At 46.2% G+C, this 25,796-nt stretch overlaps 1 protein-coding gene and 1 pseudogene across 1 annotated transcript in view; one reads left to right on the top strand and one right to left on the bottom strand.

Annotated features, from left to right (window-relative positions):
* The window catches only part of SLC35F3 (solute carrier family 35 member F3), a 486,918-nt gene that overhangs the window by 50,783 nt on the left and 410,339 nt on the right, over positions 1–25,796 (top strand). The gene's annotated exons all lie outside the window — the stretch shown is intronic.
* LOC128595573 (SWI/SNF-related matrix-associated actin-dependent regulator of chromatin subfamily E member 1-like) lies at positions 3,388–4,646 on the bottom strand (annotated as a pseudogene).

Raw genomic sequence — 25,796 nt, forward strand, 5'->3', positions numbered from 1 at the left:
ATAAATAAGATTGCTCCCTGAGGGTGAACTTAAAAGTCAACACAAAAGAAAGCATCATGGATCTGTACAATTACCTTAAAATGACAGACCAGGGAGTCACAATGTTAAGGAGCCCTTCAAATCACATTCTGGGGACTGGAGTCCTGGCCAACCACCTGTCACAGCTCTCAGCACAGCTCTCCCATGGAGGAGATGGATGCACTGTGCTGCCTGGGAGGATGGCATCTGTCTAGCAGGCAGCTGGCTCTGCAGGAATAAGATTTAGGAGAGAGGTGGTCACCTGTACAGACAGGTGATAAGTGAATCCATGAAGTTTCACAGGATAGAATTTACAGAGAGAAGAGCAGGGACTAAGGGTGGATCCTGTAGGAGCAATGATACTTTCAGAGTGGGAGGAGAAAAAAAACAAACCTGGATCAGAACTCAGTGAAAGATGGAGGGAAAGTATTGGGAAGGTACAATATCAAGAAGAAAAAAAATGTGCAGGCCAGGTGAGCCAACCCAAAGATGTGGCCCAGGCTACGTTACTGAACAATCATGATGGTCCCCAGTGACAGGTTCCATCTGAACACAAGTCCAAAACTAGAACTTCTTTTAAAGAAAGACCCAGAGCTTCTGAAAAAATAGAGAAGGCCAGAAAGGGGCAGGGGCAGGGACCGGGTAGCAAACTATGCCCTGCATCACGTGACAGTTAAGCCAGGGAAAGAGATTATCAAGGAAGAAGTGTTAGGAGGGGTCTCAGATGACTCAGTTTTGTGGTGACCTTTCCCGCAAAACTCCCCACCTCTACTGTGGAAGCAGCTCAATATCCAAGCATCATTTGTAGCTAGGGGTGGCCACATGCAGTGGTGTTGGACAACAAAATATACATGGAAGTGCCTGGGAAAGTAATCCCCTTCTGAATTAAAGGGCATAGCCTCTCCAAGGGAAGGGACTGTGTCCTTTGCTCTTCCCCTTTCTCCAGGCTGAGATGTGGGAAGACATGGTCCAGTAGCCCTTTTGTAACCATGAGGATAAAAGCTGCCTGGTAAGGATGGTAGAAGCAATCTGGGTCTGTGCTGACATCCATAGACAACCATGCCAGCCTGGGACCATGGATTCCCTGTCTCCTCTTCCTTCTTCCTTTTCCTCTTCCTCTTCAAGAGAGCCTTGCTTTGTCACCCAGGGTGGATGGAGTGCAGTGGCCTGATCATAGCCCACTGCAACCTTGACTTTCTAAGCTTAAGCTAGACGTCTTCCTCAGCCTCCCAAGTAGCTGGGATTACAGGTGTGCACCACCATGCCTTGCTAATTTTTTTAACTTTCTGTAGAGATGGGATCTTGCTATATAGCCCAGGCTGGTCTCAAACTCCTGGCCTCAAGGGACCTCCTGCCTCAGCCTCCCAGAGGGATAGGATCACTACAGGCATGAGCCACTGCACCAGGCACCCACCCCCTTTTTTGTTTTAAAATCAGCTTTCTCTTTGTCGTTATTGTTGGCTGGCTTTCTGTTATTTGCAACTGAATTTATTTGTAACTGAGGCACTTTTACTATTCTGAGTTGTAGGAAGAAAGCTGTAAATTCAACCGAGAAGGCCTTTCTACTGATTGGAGTGGTTTGGCAATAAAATGGATTTCCTTTATTTATTTATTTATTTTTGTGGCATTGCTCTTTCTTCCTATAACTCCCACCTTATGCCATCATATGATCATATAATGTCCCCACCAGCTGTGTGGTCATTTAGACCAGAAAGTAGGAGTCAACCTTCATTTTTCCTCCATGAGCCTACGTGTCTAGCTGATGGACACTTAGGTTACTTCCATCTCTGAACATCTGTGGGGTCAGGAGCAAGAGCATTGTGTATGATGATGACACGTGTGAAGGGGCTGATGTTATTTCCAAGTCACCCTTGCTCCCTCACCTCCTGCTGCCTTGGTTCAGGCTCCTAAACCGTTTCTTACCTGCATGACCATAGGCCACTTCCAGCTGGTCTCTCCACCTCTGGTCCTCTCACTAGGCTCAGTGGCCTTCTAAATGGCAGATCTCTTCCCATTACTCCTTGACTTAAGAATCCCACAAACTATTAAGTCAGTTTAAAACTTGAGTGTGACTTTACCTATTGCCCTGGAATCGTCAATAGAGTCTATATTCTAAAGAAAATCAGCGAAGTGTGGGGCCACCATCCTCACACACCACCCACATATACATGTGCACACATGTACACAGTGCACACACAAGCACACATGCACACACGTACACACATGCACTCACAGGAGGCAATAGAGCTGGCCCCACTACAACTGCCTTTCCTGACAACTCAGTTTATGTAAGGAGAGGGCTAGGGCTTGCCCCATTGAGCCATTCCTGGTTTTGATTTGCCCTTGCCATTGTCACGGAGAAAGAGCAGTGTTTGTGCTGAGACTCTCTCTCCCCTCCCAGTAGAAGGAGAAAGTGCATGTCTGCATAGGCACATGGCCTACTTGAGCAGGAAAAAGAATTGGAAAAGGAAGGCAGGGCAGGAGAGAGGGCAACAGGGGAGCAGAGTGGCTGATGACGTGTGCCTTTCCTGTGGAAGGAAACTGGATATAAAACCTGACAGTAGAGGCTACCTGCCAGTGAGGTTGACTCCAGCAGCAGACAGGTGGGGGTGAAGGATGGGGGGAAATGGCAGGCAGAAGAGGTGGAGCAGAAGCCTAAACTTCTCCATCAGTGGAGAAGTTTGCAGGCCCACCCCACCCAGGAACCCGCATGGGTGTCCCCTGTGGGGTCTGCACATAGAAGGCATCAGCCTCTTCTCTTAGCCACAGGGCAGGGATGGATTGCAGCTGCTCCACGCCACTGACGAGGCCTTTGCCTGCCCCACTCTCCTGCTGTCTGTTCCCCAACACTGAAGCACTAAGACCCTCAGAAAGACAGAGGGCAGCGAGCAAAAGAGCCCCCACCTTGCCAAGACTTCCAGCCTACAGTAGCTTCCTGTGTGGAAGGAGATTGTTTGTATTAGATATGAAATTGGAGTTCTGGACTGGACTGAGATTTACTACTTACAGGAGGCAGCATAGTGGTAAAGGAGGCTTGACATGGTGTGAGGAGGGAGAGATGCCACCCATCTTTATCTCCTGACTGGTGCTCTGAGTCTGAAGGGTGTGGTCTCTGCCATCTTTCCAGCCTCCCTTCTTTTCCTCCTTTCAGAATCCCCTGGGTTCTAGCCTTAGTAAATGACACACAATTTTCTAAATATTTCAGTAACCAGCTACACCTAAACCTAGTGGCGTTAGAAACAATGAACATTTGATGGTTGCTCACAGTTTTGTGGGTTGACTGAGCTCAGCTGGACGGTTCTTCTGCAGGTAATTGTTTCTTTTTTTTTCCATTAAAACCAAAAACCATTTTTTCATTTACAAAAGTATTTAGAACACGTAAAACAAGGCAACATCTATTCTTTTTTTCTCATCTTCTGGCATGGGTTCTGTTGGTGGCTCCTCCACTGTGGCCCCGTTGCTCTCTGAGCCGGTGTTGCTATCACTGGTTCCTTCCTTGGCTGTGCTGTCAACCCCTCCCACCCACTCTCCTTGTCATCAGGAGTTGATGTGCCTTCTTCACCATTCTGCTGGCTCTCCGTCATTTTTTCAAGGTGTATCTCTTCTGTCTCCATGGGAATGTTCTCATCGTCTTTCTTTTCCTTAGCTTTGTTTGCCGCTTGCTCCTCCTTGGGAACGACACTGCTCTGGCTGCGCTCGGCCTGCTCCGAGGCCTCCTTCTCCCTCTCTTCCTGCTTCTTGCTGGCCTGCTCCTCTGCCTACACAATCTTGGCAGTGATCTTCTCCATATCCACTTCTACCTTCAGACTGCACAACGTTTTAAGTTCATTGTTAAATGAATCTGTGCTTTCCAGAAATTTCCTCTTCTTTTGTTGATGTCGTTCCTCTATTTGAAGAAGTTTAGCTTCTAGTTGTTGCTGATGAACCATTAAAGACTGGACCTGTCGTTTGAGGACCAGCATCCTAGCTGTTGTGACAACTGACCGAATGTCTGGCACCACACTCTCACTAAGGATTTCACTGATGAGGCGGTGGTTTCTCTGGAAACGGGCGGTGGCTGTATGCTTCATTGAAAAGCCATCATCATAATTCTCCAGATCTTCAGCAGGCTGAATGCTCATGCAAGGTTCTCCTTTCTCCATGCGAGACTATGTCTGTCGACTTTCTTCCTGTAAAGCAGCTTTTGCATGACTTTTTGCATTTATGTAAGCAAGATACTCAGGGGAATTATGATAGGCCTTCATAGATTCATTGTACTCTGTCTTTTCTGCTTTGTATTCGTTTAAATATTCTTATTTCTCTTCATCAGTGAGATCTCGCCACATGCCACCAATAATCTTGCCAATCTCCCACAACTTTAGGTCAGGGTTAGAAGCCTTTACTTGGTCCCAGACCTTTCTGCTGTACCTCATGTAGGGCATCAGCATCTTATCTGGTGGCTTTGGGAATTTTGGAATCACAATACCAAAGGATGTCAGGACCCAGCTGTTGGTACATGGGTTTCCTCCCAGCCTGTAGTTGTAGGTGAGATGACTGTATGGATTGTGTCCCACAAACCCTGGTGTGCTGGGCATTGGTGTTGTAGGTGCTGGGGTGGGAGATGGGGCGTAAAATGGTCTTTTTGACATTTTGGAAGATTAAGTTCTCAGTTTCTTAAGAATGACTCTGAGATACTGCGGGCAGAAAAAGCCTCTACTGGTAGTTCTCGAGGCCTCACCGTTCTTCTGCTGGTAGTTCTTGAGGCCTCACATGTGTTTGTGGTCAGGCGGGGACCAGGGGTCAGCTCAGCTGCAGGCTCAACTAGGATGTGAGATCACTGGCTCACTTTTCCAAGTGTTAGGGCTTCTTATTCCACTTGGCTTCTTTGTGTAGCTTTTCCATATGTGTTTTCCAGTATTCCAAAGGGAAGAGAGAGAACTGCCAGTCTACTCAGAGGCCAGACAGAAATGGGCATAACTTCTGCCATTGCTGCCTTCACCACACTGAGATTTATGTTTCTCATTTTTTGTTGTTGTTGTTATTGTTGCTGTTGGTGATGACCCTTCTGATGATATGACCTTCTGATGATATGACATGCCTGCTCCCTAAGTATTTTCTGAACAGCCCTTGTCAACTCAAGGTGGGTCTGATCACTGTCTTCTGTGCCTAAATACAGGTTTTGGTTTGGTTGCCACTTTTTCCTCAGCTAGAGTAGAACCTCTTAAATGGTCATACCTCTCACTCTCGTTTCCTTAGAAGGACTGATGGATACATCATAGGCATGCAGTGTTTACTGAATAAACATACAAAGGAATGAGTCCATTCATACCTGAGGGGTCTGCTCCAGCTGGGACTGGGTGACCATCATGAGGATTTCTGAGGAATACGCTCTCCTGCACGTTAAACAAGGTGATGTCTGATATCCTTTCCAACGGAAAGAGTTTATGAATTTTGTTCAAGAGAGAGGCAAGAGTGTGAGGATGTATTGCAAGAAATGATGCGTGAGGATGTATTTTTTAAACATAGGAGCAAATATTTTTAGACTGTCGATTCTAATTTACCAATTGGTAGCTAGACTGCACGACTTCAATCCAAGATTATCTCACGATATTTGGAGGGGAGAGAGTTAAAGATTATTTCCAAGTTATGGAATATAAATAAGAAAAATACAAGTAAGTTCTCTCGACCAGGCTCAAGTTTTACTTGACCTTTAAATACTAAACAAACTTGTGAGCGACTGCCCCAAACTTTACCCTTTTTCCATGGTAGAAAATAGAAAAACATTTCAAACAACTGTTTATATTATTTTTTTTTCTTTTGCAACTGTGGATATGATCAGGTACCTCAGAAAAGACCAAAAATAATGAAAAAGCCCTTGACTCCTGAAGGAGAAAGGTTACTGTTCCATTTTCCTGTTGTCCCTGGAGGCCATTGTAAAATAATACATGTTTGAATAGCTGATTGAGTAGCATTTATGTTTGGGTAACTCCAAAGTTTAGTCTTATCTTCTCATCACCTAATTTATTCCCAAATGCAAAGTAGTGTACAGTAGTCATGCATTAAACTTCCTTATCACTGATTTAGGAATTTTATTTTATTTTTTTTTAAAAGAAAGCAGCTTATTCTTATCTGTGGTTCCAGCAAGGCATGGTTTGACAGCCAGATATGTCAAAATACTTAATGACTTTTGGCCCTTAACTGCAGCTGCCACAGAAAAGAAAAAAAGCAATAAATATACATAATGGAAATCTCTCCCCAGTGGGCTTTTTATTTCCTTCATTCCCAGAGGAGAGCATTTCACTGGGGAAGCAGAATAGGGAGGGTTAGCAGCAAAGAGTATTAAGGAAGGGAAAAAAGAATTTTTTTCAGTAACAGGTCACACTAGGAAGCTAATGGGATTCTGTGGTTGATCCTGGTGAGTATTGCAAATGTCAGTCAGGTTTTAAGACTGAATGGGAGGAAATAATTATAAGCTTTAACTTTTATTGATGGAGGAGACTTTAGTGGTGGGATCTGTCTTACATTCTAAGTTCCAGCTAATTCCCACTGAGGTTAAGTGACTTGGCCGGGATTACTTAGTTGGGAGCAGAGCTGGGATGAGATCCACGCTTGTCAACCTTGGTTGCACCTTGAAATCACGTAAGAATTAAAAAAATCTCGGGTGGCACCTGTGGCTCAAAGGAGTAGGGCACCGGCCCCATATGCTGGAGGTGGCGGGTTCAAGCCCAGCCCCAGCCAAAAACTGCAAAAAAAAAAAAAAAAAAAATCTCGATGCCTGGGCTTATCCCTAGATATTCTGCTTTTAATCCATAGGTGTGGCTGGGACATCAAAACCTAGACAGGCACCTTCTCTTGCAGCTTGGTAGTCTACGTCATCACGGGCCCTGTGCAGCATTTTGCAGAAATACTAGCCACGCCTGTGTCCTCCGTGACCCATAGGTGCTTTTTTATTTTCTTGCCCCTTGCAGACTTATCTCTGGGACTGGGGACTGAGGAAGATTATTAAAATCTGGATCCCAGCCTGCGTTTCTAGGTCTGGATCTTCTATTCATACAAGTTGCACTTTTTGTCTTTATGTGATGTGCTAATTGGTGTGCAGAGCTCGACCATTCGTGTACCCTGAGTTCTCTCTGTCCTTTGCACGAATGAGTAGCTGTGCCCTTGTCACTTCCTTCCTCAATGAATAAGTCCCTCCCTTCCATGCACCTATAACCTTGCAAGGAAATGACAAAGTGAGAAAGAGCCTCCTTAGTCCCAGGTGAAGCAATTAGAAGCATCTTTTTTTCTTATCCTCCAGTTCAAAGGGCCACTCTTCTCCTCAGGTAGGTAACCCCATGTCACTTTAAAACAGAATTTAGAGTGGGAAGGAACTTCAAGCTCCTTCTCTGCACTGGCAGACGGCTCTCCGGCTTTAACTAGGATGCCTGCTGTGAAAGGAGCCCATTTCATCCCTTCTCAGCCCGTGCCACTGTTGGGCGGTGCTAGTTATTAGTGTAACTTGAAAGTCAGATCGCTTCTCATATTACCCTGACAGGTTTCCCCCATTATAAATTCCACTATTGGATCCTACACAGTGTGCTTGCACTCCCTCTCTCTGTCTCATGCACACGTACACACACAAACACACACACATACATCAGGGGAGATAAGTTTAGAAGAATGACCAGAAGAGAGCGCCACCGCCAGCATCGCCCAGGAAGGACCAGCATATGAGGTGTGTCTGAACTGGGCTGCTTCACAAGCTGTGAGTTCCTTCAGGCTCTGCCTTGGACACGTCGTTGCCCATCTGCTGAGAGCACTGGCTACTTCCTGCACAGAGGCACGACTACCCTGCGTCTCTCGGCGGCTCCGCACACCTGCACCACCACACCAAGGTTCTAGCCCAGACGAAAACAACCACGTGGAGGTGTGTACCCTTCCGCAGGGGGAGCTCGTAAATCCCTCAGTTCCTTGGGAAGCTCTTTGTGAGGGATGTTGGATCGAGTCCTTCTTCAAAAGGCAACAAAATGCCTGCAGTGGTTTCTAATTTTGCTCCAGAGTACAGACATAGCCTGCTGTTTTCACTGCCTGCTTGGACAGTTGTGGCTCTTGAGGAAGACTGCGGGACCCCTATGCACTTGCTACCCAGGGGGTGGACAGACCAGTGACCTGGGCATCATCTGAGGGTTTGTGAGAAAGCCAGGTTCTTGGGCTCCATCCAGACCTACTGAATTTAATCTGCATCTTAACAGTTTCCTAAGGGACTCAGCAGTCACTTAGTACTTGCCTTCCACTTCCCAATTCTGACTGAAATATCTCCACCTCAGATTTCTTAGGGACGTGCTTTCTGTCAGGTGACAGCGCCCTCACTCATTATACTAATGTGTTAGCATGTTTCCCTTCCATGAGAATTAGGTGCGTTTTAACTGGATAGAGATAGTATCTAACCCAGAGCAATGATGCTGGCAGGGTAGCAATGAAATGACATTTGGGACAGAAGAACTTTTTGACATGCTTCAAACTGCCTAGGGCTGAGGCTGTGTGAGATCACAGAAAGATCATTCTTGAAATCCTGATGGGGCCGTTCATGTGCTCCTTCACTCATCATAAGAGATGATCATTGTAGCCACTTGGTTAAATGCCAAGGTGTACATATCAGAAAATTCAAACCGTCTGTGTCTCCACCACACAGAAAACTATTGTTCACATTTTATTTTGGTGTACATGCTTGCAGGTGTTTCCCCATGAAAAGCCTGCTATGATATAACATGGGCTTGTATGTTTGCTTAATTTTGATGCTAGGAGCAGTTTCAATTTACCCTTATCTATTCTTAAAGAATGTGATGTGGTTTTAAATGGTTGCATTGTATATGGTGATCAAAATATGCTTATCTAAGCCCTTGTTAATAGAAATTTTAGAGTGTGTTATTTTCAGCCCTCTCCATTATCGGCAGCATTGCAGCTAACATTGGTGTCGGTGAATCTCTGTGCACACTCTTTACATGTACTGAACTCCAATATGCCTTATGCTAATTGCTAGGCATGCAAAATTAAGTCCAATGGAATCTTGGTTTTCATGAGGGGCTCATATTCACAGGGTTTATAGTAAAATAAATTGGGCTGTGTGGTAGCTTCTGTAGAGTCAGTGTGTTGGTATTTTATCCTATGTGTTTTCTTGAGTAGTCTACCTTGAGAAGTCATTTCACTCAGTGTTTCACAGGTGACACAGTTACTGATGACTAAGTGTTGTAATTCCTCATTGAGCATGTAGTGTTTGCCATCACAGACAGAACCTAAACATAGCATTGTCACAAGGTGCTCAGATTTCTGCTGTGCCTCCCTTTTCCTACTTGAGCCCGAGGGTATAAAAGGACTGTAATAGAAATATTGCATTTTTTGGCATGGCAGTGATGAATTAATCCCCGTTTCTTGCACTGGGCTCCTAACAAAGAAAGCTGTGACTTGCATAGCAAAACAGCTTCGCATTTTGGAGGCGCTGCAGTGAGTTTTGTGCACAGCTGTGATCTCCTTCAGTAGTGATGGGGCCACCGTCCCAAGTCCTCAGTCCCAGAGCCCTGCCGGGGAGCAGAGGCAGATGTTAGCCCTGAGGCTCATTCCAGCACCCTTGTCTGTCTCTTCTTTTTTTCGTGCAACCTTTTACTGCTGCCACTAGATTCTTGGTGGAGGTGGCAGAGGTCACGCTCCCTTTCCCTGAATCCCACCCTCCCGTCTGTCCCTCCCCATTGTGGAGAGCCCTTCAGAGAGGGACAGGTCAGTTCTTAGAAGGAGGGAGCGTTCCAGGAGCAAAGGCAGAGTCGCACAGGGAAACGCAGGAATTCACGTGCTGTTCAGCCTCTCAAGTTTGGGGGAGGTGAAGGTTGTATTTCACCTTGCACTATGACTAATCTAGAACTGTCAGAGCATCTCATTGCACAGCTATCAGGGGCTCACTCACTGTCATCCAGTTACTGCCCCACATTTGAACTTATATTTGCCTTTCCTGGCCAGCTGGAGGCACTCTGGGTTCTGGAGCCTGGTTTCTTCTGGCGTCAGATTGGCTGATGGGTGTGGTGGGCCCACACTCCAGCGCTCAGCTTCCCCACAGGTGAGCAGCTTATCATTGCTAAAGACTTTAACAGAAACACGTGCCATTCTGTATAAACCTGGCAGTTCACATTTCTCCAAGTGCCACCAGACGGATCCACACCATTGAAACCTCTTAACGTTCTGAAGAATTGCCCCTCCGTCATGTCCAGCAGGGCCAGCCTCTATCCCTGTGCACTGTGGGACTGACTCAGGCCATACTTGCAGCACTTGAGCTCCTTCCTCGAGTGAAATACGACCTTCACCTCCCCCCAAATTTGAGAGGCTGAACAGCTTGTGGGTTCCTGCGTAGAAGGGTAAAAATTGTGTCTCTATGGTTTTTAAATAGATGATTAGTCAGTATGAGGAGAGGGAGATGTAGGACTTGGCTCAAAACACACACAGGCTGAGCACGGTGTCTCACACCTATAATCCTGGCAATCTGGGAGGCTGAGGCAGGAGGAATTCTTGAGCTCAGCAGTTTGAGATCCCGTCACTACTAAAAATAGAGAAATTAGTCAGGCTTTGTGATGTGCACCTGTAGTCCCAGCTACTCGGGAGTCTGAGGCAGGAGGATCACTTGAGCCCAGGAGTTTGAGGTTGCTGAGAGCTGTGATGCCATATCACTCTACCCAGGGTGACAAAGTGAGATTCTGTCTTTAAAAAACAAAAATGGAAGGGATCAATTTTTAAATTCTGCTATGAGGCCACTACTACCCAAAATCAGATGATGATACCACAAGAAAAAAACATTTCAGAGTAATTTCTCTGACCATAAATGCAAATATCACACACACACACACACACACACACACACACCCCATGCACAGTTATGTGTAGAAGCTGCCCCCAGGGTCTCTTCCAAAGTGGCCTGGGGCTGGTGGAGGCTCTAGTGTGCACTTTGGGCTCCACTGCGGTTATTTGCTCACTGCAGAATTTCACCAGGAGCCCCAGGTGCCAGGCCCTTTGACAGCACCGAGGACCTCCCATGAGAAAGGCAGATGTGGTGCTTATAGAGGAATAATGAGACCAGTGACAAACAGAAAGTGAAAAATGGGCTTGGCATCTATAACTCAGCAGCTGGGGCACCAGCCACATACACCTGAGCTGGCAGGTTCGATCCCAGCCCAGGCCTGCCAAACAACAATGACAACTACAATAAAAAAATAGCCGAGTGTTGTGGCAGGTGCCAGTAGTCCCAGCTACTAGGGAGGCTGAGGCCAGAGCATCACTTAAGCCCAAGAGTTGGAGGTTGCTGTGAGCTAAGAGGCCACAGCACTCTACCGAGGGTGACGTAGTGACACTGTGTCTCAAAAAAAATGGTGGAGCAAGATGGCCTCAGGAACCCAGACACATGCCACCGGTGCTGCTGCAACGGGAGCCACTCAGTGACTCAGGCTGTCTATGCGTTCAGCTCAGCCTGTCCAGGAGCCGACCTGGGAGCAGAGAGCTGAGCACTGAGAGAAGCCACTTGTGCAGAGGGACGAGGTGGAATGAGAGAAAGCAAAGCTGTGCAGGAGACAGAAATAACACGTGGTGTCAGTACTGATGGCAGCCCCTGTGCTGTGCTGACGGTGCCTTCCCTGCTGCTGTGCCCTGGACGTCACTGCTGCACCCTGGGGCATGACTGCTGCACTCTGGGTGTTACTACTGTCCGTCGGCTGTTTCTCTGACCATGAGGATTCCCCACTCAACATATACTAACTGCTGTGGTTGGGAATTCAGAGGACCACGCTAACACTAGGAGAAATCACAGTACACTAACCTCTTATAGAAAGTGAAAAGAAATTGATTTTTACCAACCCCTCTGCCATGGACACAGTAGTGAAAGTTATCTTTGAAGTTGAACTTTGAGCACTGGAGATCTGGAGACTAAAACTTTCTCTTATAGCCTGGATCCTTTTAAACGTCCTTTTCAGACTGTGGGCCTGTGAGCCTTCCTAAAGTATGTTATACAACCAAAGCAATTCTCTAAGAGTTAAGGTTTTTGAGGACAGTAAGTGGTTGTTCTTCAAACATTTGGCTCAAAGAGGGAAGAGACCAGAGCCATGCACATGTTCTGTAGTATCGTGCCCTGCACTTGGAATCTACGTTAAAATATTTAAATAGCTACCCAGGCTTGTAGATCAAAGGCTGAGCTGGTGTTTACCCCTTCATCTAATCCCTTACTCTTGAGGATAGGTGACTTGCTTCTAACCCATAGAATATGGCAAAATGAGGGCTGTTGTTCTTGTGGTTACATTATGTAAGATTTCTTTTTCCTAGCAGACATTAGAGAGACTGTCCTTGCTACCTGCCACAACAAGGAAGCCCAGTGGCAAGAAACTACAGACTGCCTCTCGTCCTGAGAACAAGCTCTTGTCAGCAGTCAGACAGAGCCAGGCCCTCATTTTTATAACCACCAGAAAATAAATGCTGCTAATAGCCCAGCATGGGCTTGGAACCAAATTCTTCCCTGGTCCAGCTTCCTGATGAGAGCTTACCCTGGCCAACTCTTTAATCGCAGCCCTGTAAGACCTTCAGCAGAGGCCTCAGTAAAGCCATGTGCACATCCTTGACCCCTGAAAACTGTGAGATAATTAATGTATAATGTTTACTGTTGTAAACTTCTGTATATGTGGTAATTTGTTACCTGGCAAGTGATAAATTTATGAATCTACTTAATCCAAGATTGAATAGCTTTGGTTGCGTTTTTTTTTTTTTTAATTAAATCATAGCTGCGTACATTGATATGATCATGGGGCATCATTCACTAGCTTCACAGACTGTTTAATACACTTTCATCACACTGGTTAACATAGCCTTCCTGGCATTCTCTCAGTTGCTGTGCCAAGACACTTATATTCCACATTTACCAAGTTTCACATGTACCCTTGTAAGATGCACCGCAGGTGTAATCCCACCAATCACCCTCCCTCCGCCTGTCCTCCCCCCTCCCTCCCATCCCTTTCCCCTTCCCCCTGTTCTTAGGTTATAACTGGGTTATAGCTTTCATGTGAAAGCCCTAAATTAGTTTCATAGTAGGGCTGAGTACATTGGGTACTTTTTCTTCCATTCTTGAGATACTTTACTAAGAAGAATATGTTCCAGCTCCAATGGGCAGCCATTCTCTAAGCATCTCATGGGTCTATGAGGCCATAGGCTGGTGGGCAGGGGCTTGGCAGTGGGCAGGAGTGATGACCTAGAGACAAAATGAAGAGTATCCAAGACACGGTCCTAGTGTAGCCCAGCCTGTCTGCACTCATAGGAGGGAAATGGTCCTCTTGTAAAACCATTTACAGGGAAAAGGTGTTAGCAACACAAGCCTGTGGTTGGGAATCGAAGGCATCGAGGGAAGAAACTAGTGATGAAGGTGGATACGAGAAACAGTGAGAAAGATTCTCAGTCAGAGGCAGTAGGCGTGGGCCGGCGAGGGGCAGGGACACAGGAGTCAGGTCCGACCTGAACAGCGGATGCTCACCTGCTCTTTTCTGGTCAGGTAAGCAGTCTCGAAACCGCCGACTCCGAGAATTTCTAAAGATTCTATTTAAAAAAAAAAAAAAAAAAAGATGGGAAGCCGTCTATGGCTCTTATAGAAGAAAACCAGAACTCATCCATTTAAAGAACAGCTTTAGAATTTCTTAAATCATAGAAAGCCTTCCTTCTCTCGCAAACCAATTCCACACAAGGTCAAATACAGATTTGTAGGAGTGGTTCTAGAAATTTGATAGAAAAGCAAAGCAAACCTTTGTTCTCTTTGGAGAGAAGGCATCAGCGCCAGCCTTGAAGTAGTGTAAGGAACCTCCCGCGCTGCATGAGATTTTACTGGTTTTCTCTCTTTCTGCATCAAGAGCTCCGTAAGCATCTGTGGAACTTACTCAGGGCAGTGACTCAGCGTTTCACCTATACTTTTAGAGTAGGGTTGCCAGATTTAGCAAATAAAAATATAGGGCGCCCAGTTTTATTTTTATTTCAGATCAACGCAATACAAATTCTCAGTATAATTATGTAGCAGTGTTGCATGGGACATACATATTCTAAAACCAACATTCATTGTTGGTATGCAATTCGCATTTTATTGGTCATTATATATTTTATCTGTGATCCTATCGTAAAGACATTTCAGGGGAAAATCCAGACCCCAGCCTGGACACATATGTTTAAAAGTCTTTTCTTAGGAATATCATTTCATTTTAAGGACTTTAATTAAAAATGCTAGGATCATTGGTAGCAATTCTATGTATCTGTATGAAGTTTTGAATTTTATTTTATTAGATAAGAATTCTTTTTAGATAGATTATCCGACCACTGGAATATCATGAACATAAACAATTGGGGATCTCATAGTCCGTCCTTTATTCTGTGTTCACATAAGTAAGAAATGTAAAATTTCACCTGAAACTTTAATATCCACATTGTCCCTTTTATTTAATAGAATAGCCTTAGTTTAATGAGTATGTTTAAGATCATCAGTTAATATCGTGAGGCCCATATCAAACCCAATAAGAAGTAATTTTATACCAGAAACTACATGTGGGGTGACATTTCATTAGCCCATTCCATACAATGTGCAAGGAACAGCTAAATGAAACTTGGAAAAGGTCTCGTTTTTCCTCCCATCTTTTTAAAGTAGGTTCAATTTAGTGAGAGAAGCAACAGCCCATGTCTCACGCAATAAACCCCTCCACTCTGGTACATGGAAAGGCATGTGTTTTTCCTGAGGCCCAAGATAGGTTTAATTGCTATTGAAAAAAATTAACTTCTTTAGTGTTTTTACTGTAACTCTTGTGTTTTGACTTAAAAAAGAAAAAAAAAGTCTCCAAACTGGAACTACGATTTCACCAGTGAAGGGAAAGTTTTAGGAGTATAGGGTGGATTATTTTCCTAGGGCTTCCATAAACAAAGTCCCCTGCACTGGACTGCTTAAAATAATGACATTTTTTGTTTCATACATTTGGAGTCTAGAAATCCAAGTCCAGGTGTGAGCAGGATTGTTCTGTCTGAGGGCTCTGAGGGCTCTGAAACAGAGTCTGTTCCATCCACTTTCTGATGGTTGCCACAATGCTGGGCATTCCCTGGCCTGTGGCTACATCCCTCCGATCTCTGCCTCCATCCTCACAACCTTGCGCTGCGTTCTTCCGAGTCTCTGCGTCGTCACCTGCCCATCTTCTTATAAGGACTCCATATATGTTGGATTAGGGACCCTCCCAACTCCAGAGTGACCTCATTTTAACTAATTACATCTGTGACAGCCCTATCTCTAAGGCCGCTCATGTTATAAGGAGCTGGGGCTTAGGACTTCAGCATGAGTTTAGGGGAACACAATGCGACCCATCCCATAGGATGTGCAAGGTGCAGCCAAATGAAACTTGCAGAATGTTGTCGGATTTAACCTCCCATTTTGCAGTTCTTGTCTTCGGGTTTCAGAGTCTGTGCATGTGATGCCATCCCTGCTTTGATCTATTTCTCACAGTACGTTCACCACGCCATTCAGAGGAGGTATAGGAACCAGGGCAGAGAGCTCCGAGTGATAGAGCACACGTGGTCGCCATCGGGCCTGGAGAGCTGGCATGGTCTGTCCGTCAGGAGCTCTGGCTGCAGGGACCAGTGCCAGTGGTGCCTCCCAACCTCGCCATTGCTCCTCAGCTTGCCTTTCCTCTCCCTCCTCTTTTCCACAGTGTCCTTCCTGGCTATGTGTGGCCACCTCCTGTCTTCTGTCCTGGTGTCCCCATATCGCTGTTGGACAATATGGGAGAGGGAGATTAGCTGTGTGAAATCTCTCTGTGTAGCTCCCCTGCTTCTTCAAAGAAAAACTGTCACATAAAAGCCATGAGTAATTAAGTCCTGAATGTAGGCCGCAGCGCAGGGCATGGGGCCTGCTGTCCGCCTCTTTGTAATGGCTCTGCTAAGATAGGCCTGGAATGGTAATTGGGTAAAAAGACAGGTCACTTTTCCTGGCACTTCATGTGAAATACACAGTCTGGGCGCAGCAAGGGGATACCGCCCCACCATAGCCCTTGAGCCACAGTCTCCTCTGATCTGTCTGCTCTATCCTCCTCAGGGCTGGTTTCTAGTATCTCATTGTCACATCAGTCCTCCAGGTGGGGGTTGGGGGAATGAATGAGTTAGGCCCCCCTCCCAGAGCTTTCCTGGGAACTCTGCCCACTGGCTCCTGCTTCTATCTCATTGGAGGCCCTCTCTATAAGGGAGGCTTGGGAATATATTCTAGGGGGACCAGTGGCTCCCTCTCAACAACCCAAGGGGTCCTGTCAGTGAGGAAAGGGAAGAAGAGGCCCCCATGTTCTCTGCCACAGTCTGGCCCAGCCTTGCAGTGGCACCTGGGACTGGCTGGTACACCACTGACCCTGAGCCTCCTCTCTGCTGGGTGGACGTCATAGTTAGCACCTGGCCACTCTCCCGTTGTTTCGGGGAAAGGGAGCAGTGGTGGGAAACTCAGTGCTTCAGAAGAAGCTGCCCACATCAGGGATCTGTGACCCAAAGAAAGCTGAGCCTCACGGCCTGAGAGTGGCTCGCGCCTCCCGTCTCACCCACACCTGGTGCAGGTGAGATTTAGATAAGAGTTTGACTTAGAGTTGATGCTGGACTGCGGTAAGATTTGGGGGCTTTTGGGCGTGGTGAATGTATTTTGGTTCCCTTCGTGTGTGGCCATCCTCTCCACACCCGGCTTCAGGACATCTAAAGCCAGGGCACTCCTCAGCCAGCTTCCCCAGTCCTGGCCGTGTGAACTAACAGGAGGAATTTGCTTCTGGATCTGAAGGACATGGTTGTTCACACTCCCTGCCCTCTTCAGAGCCATCATCCATGTGAAGAAAGAATTGGGTGCCCAGAGAGAGGAGAGGTACCGTTCCCATACCCACCACATCACAGTTCTCTGGCTAAAACTGAGCCTCATTACAAAGCAGAACTGTTTCTGAGAACTATTAGTAAATAAAATCCTAATGGAATGTCTGGAGAGCAATAACAAAGAGAAGGAAAAAAATTGTTCAAGTCAAACTCTATGTGAATAAGTACAGTTATTAAAATATACCCCGATGCCTTACTGGAGTGACCTCGTGTTGGCTGCACGAGGAGGCAGGTGGGGGCATCCTGGGAAGGACCAACTCTCCATTACACCAGGGATGGTCCAGGCCTGTCATGGAAAGGAGCAGCTCAGCTGGGGCCCACCGGCCTACTTGCTGCCTCATCCTGTGTCAGCAGTGTGCCTGTGGCAGGGGCCCTGAGTGTGCAGAGTCTCAGGCAACCAGTAGCTGTCACTTCTCTTCCAGCCATGGCTCCTCTGACTATGGTGTTTGAAGCCATATATGAAAACTGGCCTTTAATATCACTGGCTCCACCTGTGTGACTGCCTGATTGAAATGGGTCAGTAGAGTGGAGCAGCTAAGCCCATGAACTTCAGTATTAGGACACTGGGCTTTAAATCCTAGTTCACTTAGACAGGTGAATGTAACCTCTACAATCAAAAGACTTATCTGAATAGTAAACAGTACACTAATGTCAAGAAGCATCAAGGATATTTTACATGATCCCTGAAGCATTACGAGCATTCAGTCAACCTGAGCTCTTGGTTTTTTTCTACTCTATTTCCCCTTTTCCCAAGGTGGATGTAAGAGTCAGGGGGTGGTGTACAAGGGTACAGTCAGGACTGAGCGCCAGCCCCCTCCTATAGTGGTGTGACTCCTCTCTCAGGGGGCGTATCTTAGCAGTGAATGGGCCAATCCACGTGCAGCATTTAGGACAGAGGCTGGCCACAGGCAGCCTGAGTCATGGTGGTTATTATCACTATCATTGTCATTGTGGCTATTAGGACAGATTCAGCAGAGACTCGGGATGGACAATGAAAGCATTTCTCTTATTTCTCTGTTCAAACACATTACTTGGATGGACTGAGTTATTGAATGAGAGCATCATGGTGACTTATATATATTATCCAATTTAATTGTCACTCATGTCTCATGGTTGGCTGTTCTTTATTTTAGAGATAAGAAAAGTAAGATTCAGGCAGTGGAGCCATTTCACCATGTCACTAAGTGACAGAGCTGGAAATTGATCACAGAGAGCCCTGACTCAGAGCCACCAGAGCTCATTGCTCCCTGCTCCCCCATTCCCTGTCACCCTGGTCCCCACGGGGACTAAAGGAGGAGCCCCAGGCTCACGTCTTACTGTGTCTGTAAGTCTTTCATCTGACCATTCTTCTTGCCTCTGACAATTAATATGCCTGAAGACAAATAAACATTGTCATATTGGGTCATAATAAAATTATGTGGCTCTGGGGCCACGTCTGCAGGCTGCATTCATCACCCCACATGCCCCGTTCACTCTAGAATAATGTCTTATTTTTGGTGTTGAAATATACGGTCTATGAGAATCATACTTGTGAAGCAGAGCTTTGGAACTCGAGGTCACAGTCTGGGCACCTCCAGCTGAGGGACAGTGCCGTAGAAAGCTGAGCAGTTACGAAGAGGGTGATAGATGCTGCAGGCCATCCTGAGCAGGGGTGTGAAGTCCACGTCTGCACCCCTGAGGTGGCTGAGCCATCCCACAGTCTTGAACATCCAGTGTAATGTTGCATAATGGAGCCTGACAGCAGAGGCTGTGATCAGACAAACTTTCAGAAATACCGAGACATTCATGATGCTTCCTCTATAACCCAGGCTCTTGGGAGGAGTCGAGGAAACAAATCCCTGTACCATGTTGTTACTATTGTTGGAAAGCTTGTGAGTTAGACAAGAACGGGAGGCTGCAGAGATGATTCATAATGCAGCCAGGAATCGGGGAGAGAAGTGTGTGCAGCTCTCTGCGGCCACGTGAATGGGGAAGTGAGGCAGACACTGCCTTCCATGGGGGGTGAGGGAGGGACAGGCGTGTAGGTGTGTGGCAGAGATTGGCAGTTTTTGTCCCTTCTCTTTTCCTTTCCAGACTCCTTTTATTATATGGCTGGTCCAAAATATTTCAGAAGTCTGTTTACAGACTTGCTAGACAACTGCCTCTGAAGAAACAATTTTAGTCTATCTAATAGCTTCATACTGATTTTTAACTATTTCTCCAAGCCTCTGGCTATACGTAAATCCTTCCTCTGACTTGGTAGTTTGCTCATAGAATAGAGGCAATGTTCTTTTAGTTCCCTGGACAAGTTAGTTTTCCTAGAAAAAAACACTAAACCTACTTTTGGGCAGGAGACAGTCACTTTCCAGGATTTTTCTTTGTTTGTTTGTTTCTAATCACACTGATTTGAGTGGTTATCCTGTAAACCAAGCAGGGCTCATCCTCCTTGAGCAAAGCCAAGGGGCTGCATAGTGGACCATTTTCCATCCCCTTTAATTTTAATCTATTTTCTGCCTTTCCTCAAAGTTGTTTTATAGTATTGAAACCCCTTTTATAGTAGAAAAGACAACTGTTAGGAATCATAGTGTCCACTCACCACCTTCTAGATATTATTTGTTTATTTTTTTAAACTAAATTTCAGAGTGCGAGTCTCTGGACTCTAAGAGTGTGCACATCTCAGCAGCATTTGCCATTGATTTCCTTGTTCTCATTGACGTTGGAATTTGTTTTCATATTGTTTTAAGCAGTGACTTCATGCTGCCCACAAATGTGTCAGTGACTTTCACATATTCTGCCCCCAGCAAAGCCATATCAGGTGCCTGAGAAGCCACAGTTTTCATTTATCCTGTGTCCCAGATAAATGGACGTGGATTTGGGCATTTATGATGCACAGGAGATGTGGGCCTTCGTTCCTCTGAGATTATATTGTTGGAGGGAAATGCACCACATACAATAGCATGAGACAAGTATATGGAATCAGGTCCTAACCTGTGCAATGCACAGTACGAAGTCCAAAAAGGCTCAGAGAGGAGATGATACCAGCTGGCAGAGTGGCAGAGGGACCCTGCGGCCCTGGAAACGGTGCCAGGCTACAAAGCAGAGGCTCTGCATGGGCAAAGAACACATCACCAGAAAAGCCAAAATGAAGATTTCCAGGTCTCATTCCCAGAGTTGCAGAGTCAGGAGGCCTGGGAATCTGCATGCTAACATCTGCTCCATGCTCTTCTTTAGAAGTGCTCTATAAACTGTATTTTGAGAAATCCTGCCTTAAAATGTTAAAGGGTTTCTATAGGCAAAGAAGATAAGGGGGAGCATTTTGGTGTTAAAAGCAAGCACTCTGCAAAAAAAAAAAGAAAATCACAGATGGCGACACTTGCTGTGGCTTGTGCTACTGTCACAGTAAAAGGAGCTCCCTGATGGAACCTTCCAGGTTACTGAGCTGGAGCCCTCAGGAGAGCTTGTAAAAGTAATTTTAGTACGTCATGTCTGTGGGGTACCTCTCTCTGAGAAGCTAAAATAACCTTTGCAGAGAAGCTAAAATACTCTTTGCAAATCACAACCCAGGAGTCTGGAGGATCATGTTTTTAGAGGGAATGAAGACAAGATTCTCTCTCTGCCCCCTTTGACAGATGAAAAGATGGCAGCGGCAGAGGGGCTATTTTTTTGGGTATTGGGGGTAGATACGATAGCCCTGATGAGACTCAAAGAGTGCTCCGCGCGGCAGGGGGTGGAGGGGTGTCTCCATCCCTTCCTTCTGAGCTGCTGTGGCCAGGAGGATGGTTGTACAGTGAGCAATAAGCCACCCAGTGGGGGAGTGGCCAGGAGCTGCTGCCCAGGGTGGGCACCCAAAGCCGCCACGGGAGGGCTGGAGCACTCAGTACCCAGTACACATGGGCCGCACCATTCAGAGGTGCAGGTTGCCAGTGGAGGGGTGGACCTGGGGTGTCCCTTCCATCTAGTTCTGCCAGCCTCTGCCTGTCTTGTTCCAGAAAGAACTTGAGGAGTGCTTCTGTGAATGACAGGGGGGGTTATACATGGATGCTGTGATTCTTAAACAGGCAAACCCAGAGATGGAATCTGACAGCCATGAGAAGGGGAAGAAGCTAACCCTAAGTTGGGACATCATGACCCTTTCTGAGCCAGGGCAACAAAGAAAACATTCTGGGTTATATAATTCTTTTTTTTCAGGAAGAAGGAGAAGGAGGGAATGAGAAAAAGGAGGGGGAGGGGATACATTTTCAGGAAAATCTAAACGTTCATGGCATAATTCTTAAAAGTAGCCTGGCATTTTATTATAAATATAATGTAGTTTCCTTGTAGGATATTTTAAATGGCATAATGAGATAAACAAGAAAAAGCAAAAATCACTGCTAATCGTACTACTCAATATTAAACACAGTTAATATTTTATTGTATTTCTTTTTCTCCTTTTATACTTTTTTTTTTTTTTGAGACAGTCTCACTATGTTGCCCTCTGTAGAGTACTGCGGCATCACAGCTCACAGCAACATCAAACTCTTGGGCTTAAGTGATTCTCTTGTCTCAGTCTCCCAAATAGCTGGGACTACAGGTGCCCACCACAATGCCTGGCTATTTATTTTTTGTGGTAGTTGTCACTGTTGTTTAGCAGGCTCGGGCAGGGTTTCAATGGCCAGCCTCCGTGCACATGGCCAGTGCCCCACCCACTGAGCTGCAGGTGCCACCTCCTTTACACTTTTCATTGTGGAAGATCACAGGCTGACACCTGAGTAGGGTGCAGAGCAGTGATCAGGGTTCTGTTGCACTTGACGGCTACTCACAGCTTCAAACTTCATGTGAAGATACACTTCTTGTTTTCTCAGTACCTGCCCTATTGTGGGTTTATTTTTATTCCTAGGCCACTGAAAAGTCTTTGTAAAGGTAATATGTAATGCTGTGCATTATTTTATGACGTGGTTGGCACTAAATTTAAAAGTTATCATCCAGATGTGATACTGGTAACATTTTGACGGTGGACCTGACAGTGGGTTGATAGCAAATACAGAAGCTGGCTACATGAGACCTTTCTCAAAGCATCCTTTATTAAAAGTAAAGAGGCTCAGAGTGTTGTGGTTCACATCTACAGTGCCGGTACTTTGGGAAGCCGAGGTGGGAAGATCACTTGAAGCCAGGAAGGAACTTGAGGCCAGGAAGGAACTTGAGGCCAGCTTGGACAACATATCAAGACCCTGCCCCTAGAAAAACTTAAAGTCGAAAATTAGCCACATGTGGTAAGTGTATGTAGTTGCAGTCACTTAAGAGTCTGTGGCCAGAAGGATTGCTAGAGTCTAGGGATTTGAGGTTACAGTGAGCTATGACCACACTGCTGCACTTCAGCCTGGGTGACAGAGCAAGACCCTGTCTCAAAACACTACCACCAACAACAAAAATTAAAGAAAAGAAAACCCGCAAAGGTAAAGAGGATAACATTGCCGTGTTATTTGGGGGAGGGGACTCTGCCCGTGCCGTGCCCCTCAGCATGGCTTAGCTGTGTTCATTCCACCTGCCTCTCTGTGGGTATGAAGGTCGGACTTCCTTCTCCATGGGCTTGTGTTTTGGAGCTGGTGTTGGCCTTAGGTAGTTGCGAGGACTCTTCTCTCTGCCTGCGTATGGGAGAGTTGAACAAATCATCCACTTCCCTATGCTTATGGGATCCCAAAGTTGCAGCTTTGTCTCTCAGAGGAGAAAATTCACAGGGAAGGCAGACATTTGTGGTGAGAACTCTTGTATCAAAGCAAGGGCTGAGGGCGGCACCTGAGGCTCAGCTGAGTAGGCGTCAGCCTCATATACCGAGGCTGGTGGGTTCAAACCCAGCCCTGGCCAAACTTCAATAAAAAAAATAACCGGGCGCTGTGGCAGGCGCCTGTAATCCCAGCTACTCAGGAGGCTGAGGCAGGAGTATCGCCTAAGCCCAAGAGCTGGAGATTGCTGTGAGCTGTGAGACCACAGCACTCTACTGAGGACAACAGAATGAGACTCTGTCTATAATAAATAAATAAATAATTTAATAAAGAAGGGCTGAGAGTGCAGCTCTGTCACTTTCCAATGTGCCTGGTTCTGGTGTCAGCGGCAGGCTGGGGGGTGGGGACTGCACTGCACAGTGGGGACCTTGCCACTAAATTTTCTTTTCTGTGACTGCAATGATTAAGTGCCTGCAGTCAGAGTATTTATCAAGGGCTACTCTAGTGTTTATTTCAGTTGCTAGTGCTAAGTGCTGAGACATCACACTAATATCCGTCACCCACGAGACATCTGGACCACGTGCTGGTGTGATTTATGGCATCAAATCCATCCTGGGACTCTCGCCCTCCAGTTCCTCAGCTGTTAGGGTTCCCACTGTGTTGTGGGAGTTGCTCTAAGCTCTGGATGCAGATGTAAGTATTGTTAAGAGTAGGAAGCAGGATTTCTAGCAAAACATACAATTGCAAAGCTGAGGCATTTGGACTGGACCAGGGGATGCTTTCTATATGGTACTGATAAACTCTGATGACATCACACAGGAAGCAAGAAGGAGCTGCACTTGTGCTTTATGTGGGTTCAGAGAGGAGAAGGGATAGCAGCCCTCACTTTTCCTTTTAATCCATACGGTCAGGCATCCCACCGGACATCTGTGTATCCAGCAGTGTTTCCTTCCCATGCACAGAAAGACTCTGGGGAGGTTGGTTAAGGTGCTGGAGGCTGGAAGGCATTTATAACCTAATGAGACAAAGCTCTGAGGAAGAAAACAGAGTTTGCATAGGGAGAACCGTCAGAGCAGAGAAACAGGTTCAGCTGCTTGGCTCCCGCCACACTGAGATTGCATCTGGAACCCCTGCCTGATCGGGCCAATGCAATTCAACTGCATTGATTTCTTATCTTGCAAAGAAGACTTCCTAAAGACATATGCAATGATGGGGGGTTAATGGTCATCTTCTGCACAGATTGTGCATAAGATTTGTTTTCCAAAGAACCAGGTTATTACCCACAGCCATCCCTAATTGTAAGGCAATAAAACAGTAATGACTTTGTCAGCAGCTGGTCTCCCTAGACTAAACCTCAGTGATGACAGGACTGCAGCCCTATGGGGATCAAGTGCTCCTTAGTGTGGGTTTATGAGTAATTTTACATCACAGAGGTCAGCTCCTGAGCTGTTGCCATTGCTTATCCATGATATTTATAGAACGTCACCTCTGTGAAAGTCATCCAGGAAGTAGGGGAAAGAGGACCCATCTGTTTTGTGTGGTAATTAAAAAATAAATGGAGTGAATGGTGTAATTTAGGGAAAGACTACAGAAAGTGGTCTTGGAATACTTGGGTTTCAATCCTGACTCCTTTGCTCCCCTCTGTGTTCAGGAAGATACTTGGTCTCTCAGCCTCAGTTTTCTCTTCTGTAAAATGGAAGAGCTGATTCCATATGGACATTCAAGTCGCTCTTCCCATTGAGAGATGTTTCATCTCCCCCGGAAAGATTAGAAAAGCAATTTGAGTTTAAAAGCTCATGTGAATAATTAAAGAAAGCATTTGGTGAATTATTCAGGGCACACAGAAGCCAAAGCTCTCAAGCATTGTGATATAAAGAGAAAGGACATTTTGTCCTGAAGTTTGGCAGCCTATCTTTGTTCCCTCGCTTATACAAGTGACAGAAGCAGGCTTGTTCATCTTGAAGAGACCTCACCAAGGTGGACAGATGGTAAATAGTTTGTGGCTTGTGGTTAGATATATTGTCTAGGTCAAAGTAAAATAACAGGGAGAGCCGCTTGGGCTCCATGTCCTGTTTGTAAAACGATTCAGTGGTGGGTAAGCGCCCTTTAGCTGAGACTTTCACTCTTTGCTTATGCACTTGAGCCACCTGCTGCTGTAGGTGGGGGACTGTGAGTTCGGAACAGGCTGCATTTGTCTGATGTGGGAGGATGATATGTAGCCACAGGTGGATGAACATGAACAGCCCTCCATGCGTGAGTGGTATCTTGTTCTATTGTTTGACAGGGGAGGGAGCGTGTGGTAGCAGTGGCATCAGTCTTATCATCATTAAGTTCAGGTGACCTGGTGAGGCTGAGGGGAGCTTGGGGGACCTGAGAGTTAACAGAGCTGTTGCTTCCACACTGGATCCCCACAGGTCATGCTGTCTAGGATGCAGCTGAGCCTCCTGGCCTGCAGGGGTGGGGTAGTGTGTGAGAGCTCCTGCCGTGCGCCAGCTTTGCCTTTCACCTGCCTCACTTCCTACGGTCCTCTCAACAGCCTTATGAGGACCATCAAGGACAGGAAGGACTTTGGTATTTGGGAGGAGGCCGAGGGCAGATCCTCAATACAGCAGATACTTATTTTGTACTTAGTCTAGTCCAGACCCTGTGTTAGGTTCTAAGGATTCAAGAGCCAGCAGCCTGGCCCTCAAAAGCATCACACTACAGTGGTGACAGTGACAGTAATGACCCTGATGATAGCTCACAGAAACCCCAGGACTGCCCTAACAGGCAGAATAGATGAATCATTGGCCAACGGGGACTTGGCCTTGGTCTCTGCTCTTCACAGGCTACCCTCCTGCAAGGCCTGTGGCTCCTTAGCCAGCATCCTTTGTAGAAACCTTCCTGCTGCTCCACATTGAGCCTGCAGGAGGTCCTTCCTCTCCAGAAGCTTAAGGGGCCAGAACTGGCTCTTCTCTGGCACTCCTGGGAGAAGTCAAGGCAAAGACAGAGGAAAGCAGCAGATTCTCAGCTCGAAATAAGCTGAGAATTTGCAAATGGAGCGATATTGTATTGTCATCATTGTCCCCACATGAAAGCAAATTTTTTAAAATAATGACCATGATTTTAGGTGACATGCTGAAGTGAGTGGGAAATTTGAGTTCCTTTCACATTGTACTGTCAACTGTAATAGCCAACAGTAATCATCATTATAAACAAATGATAATAACTAACATT

This window comes from Nycticebus coucang, chromosome 10 (assembly GCF_027406575.1).
Source record: "Nycticebus coucang isolate mNycCou1 chromosome 10, mNycCou1.pri, whole genome shotgun sequence".
Classification (NCBI taxonomy): domain Eukaryota; kingdom Metazoa; phylum Chordata; class Mammalia; order Primates; family Lorisidae; genus Nycticebus; species Nycticebus coucang.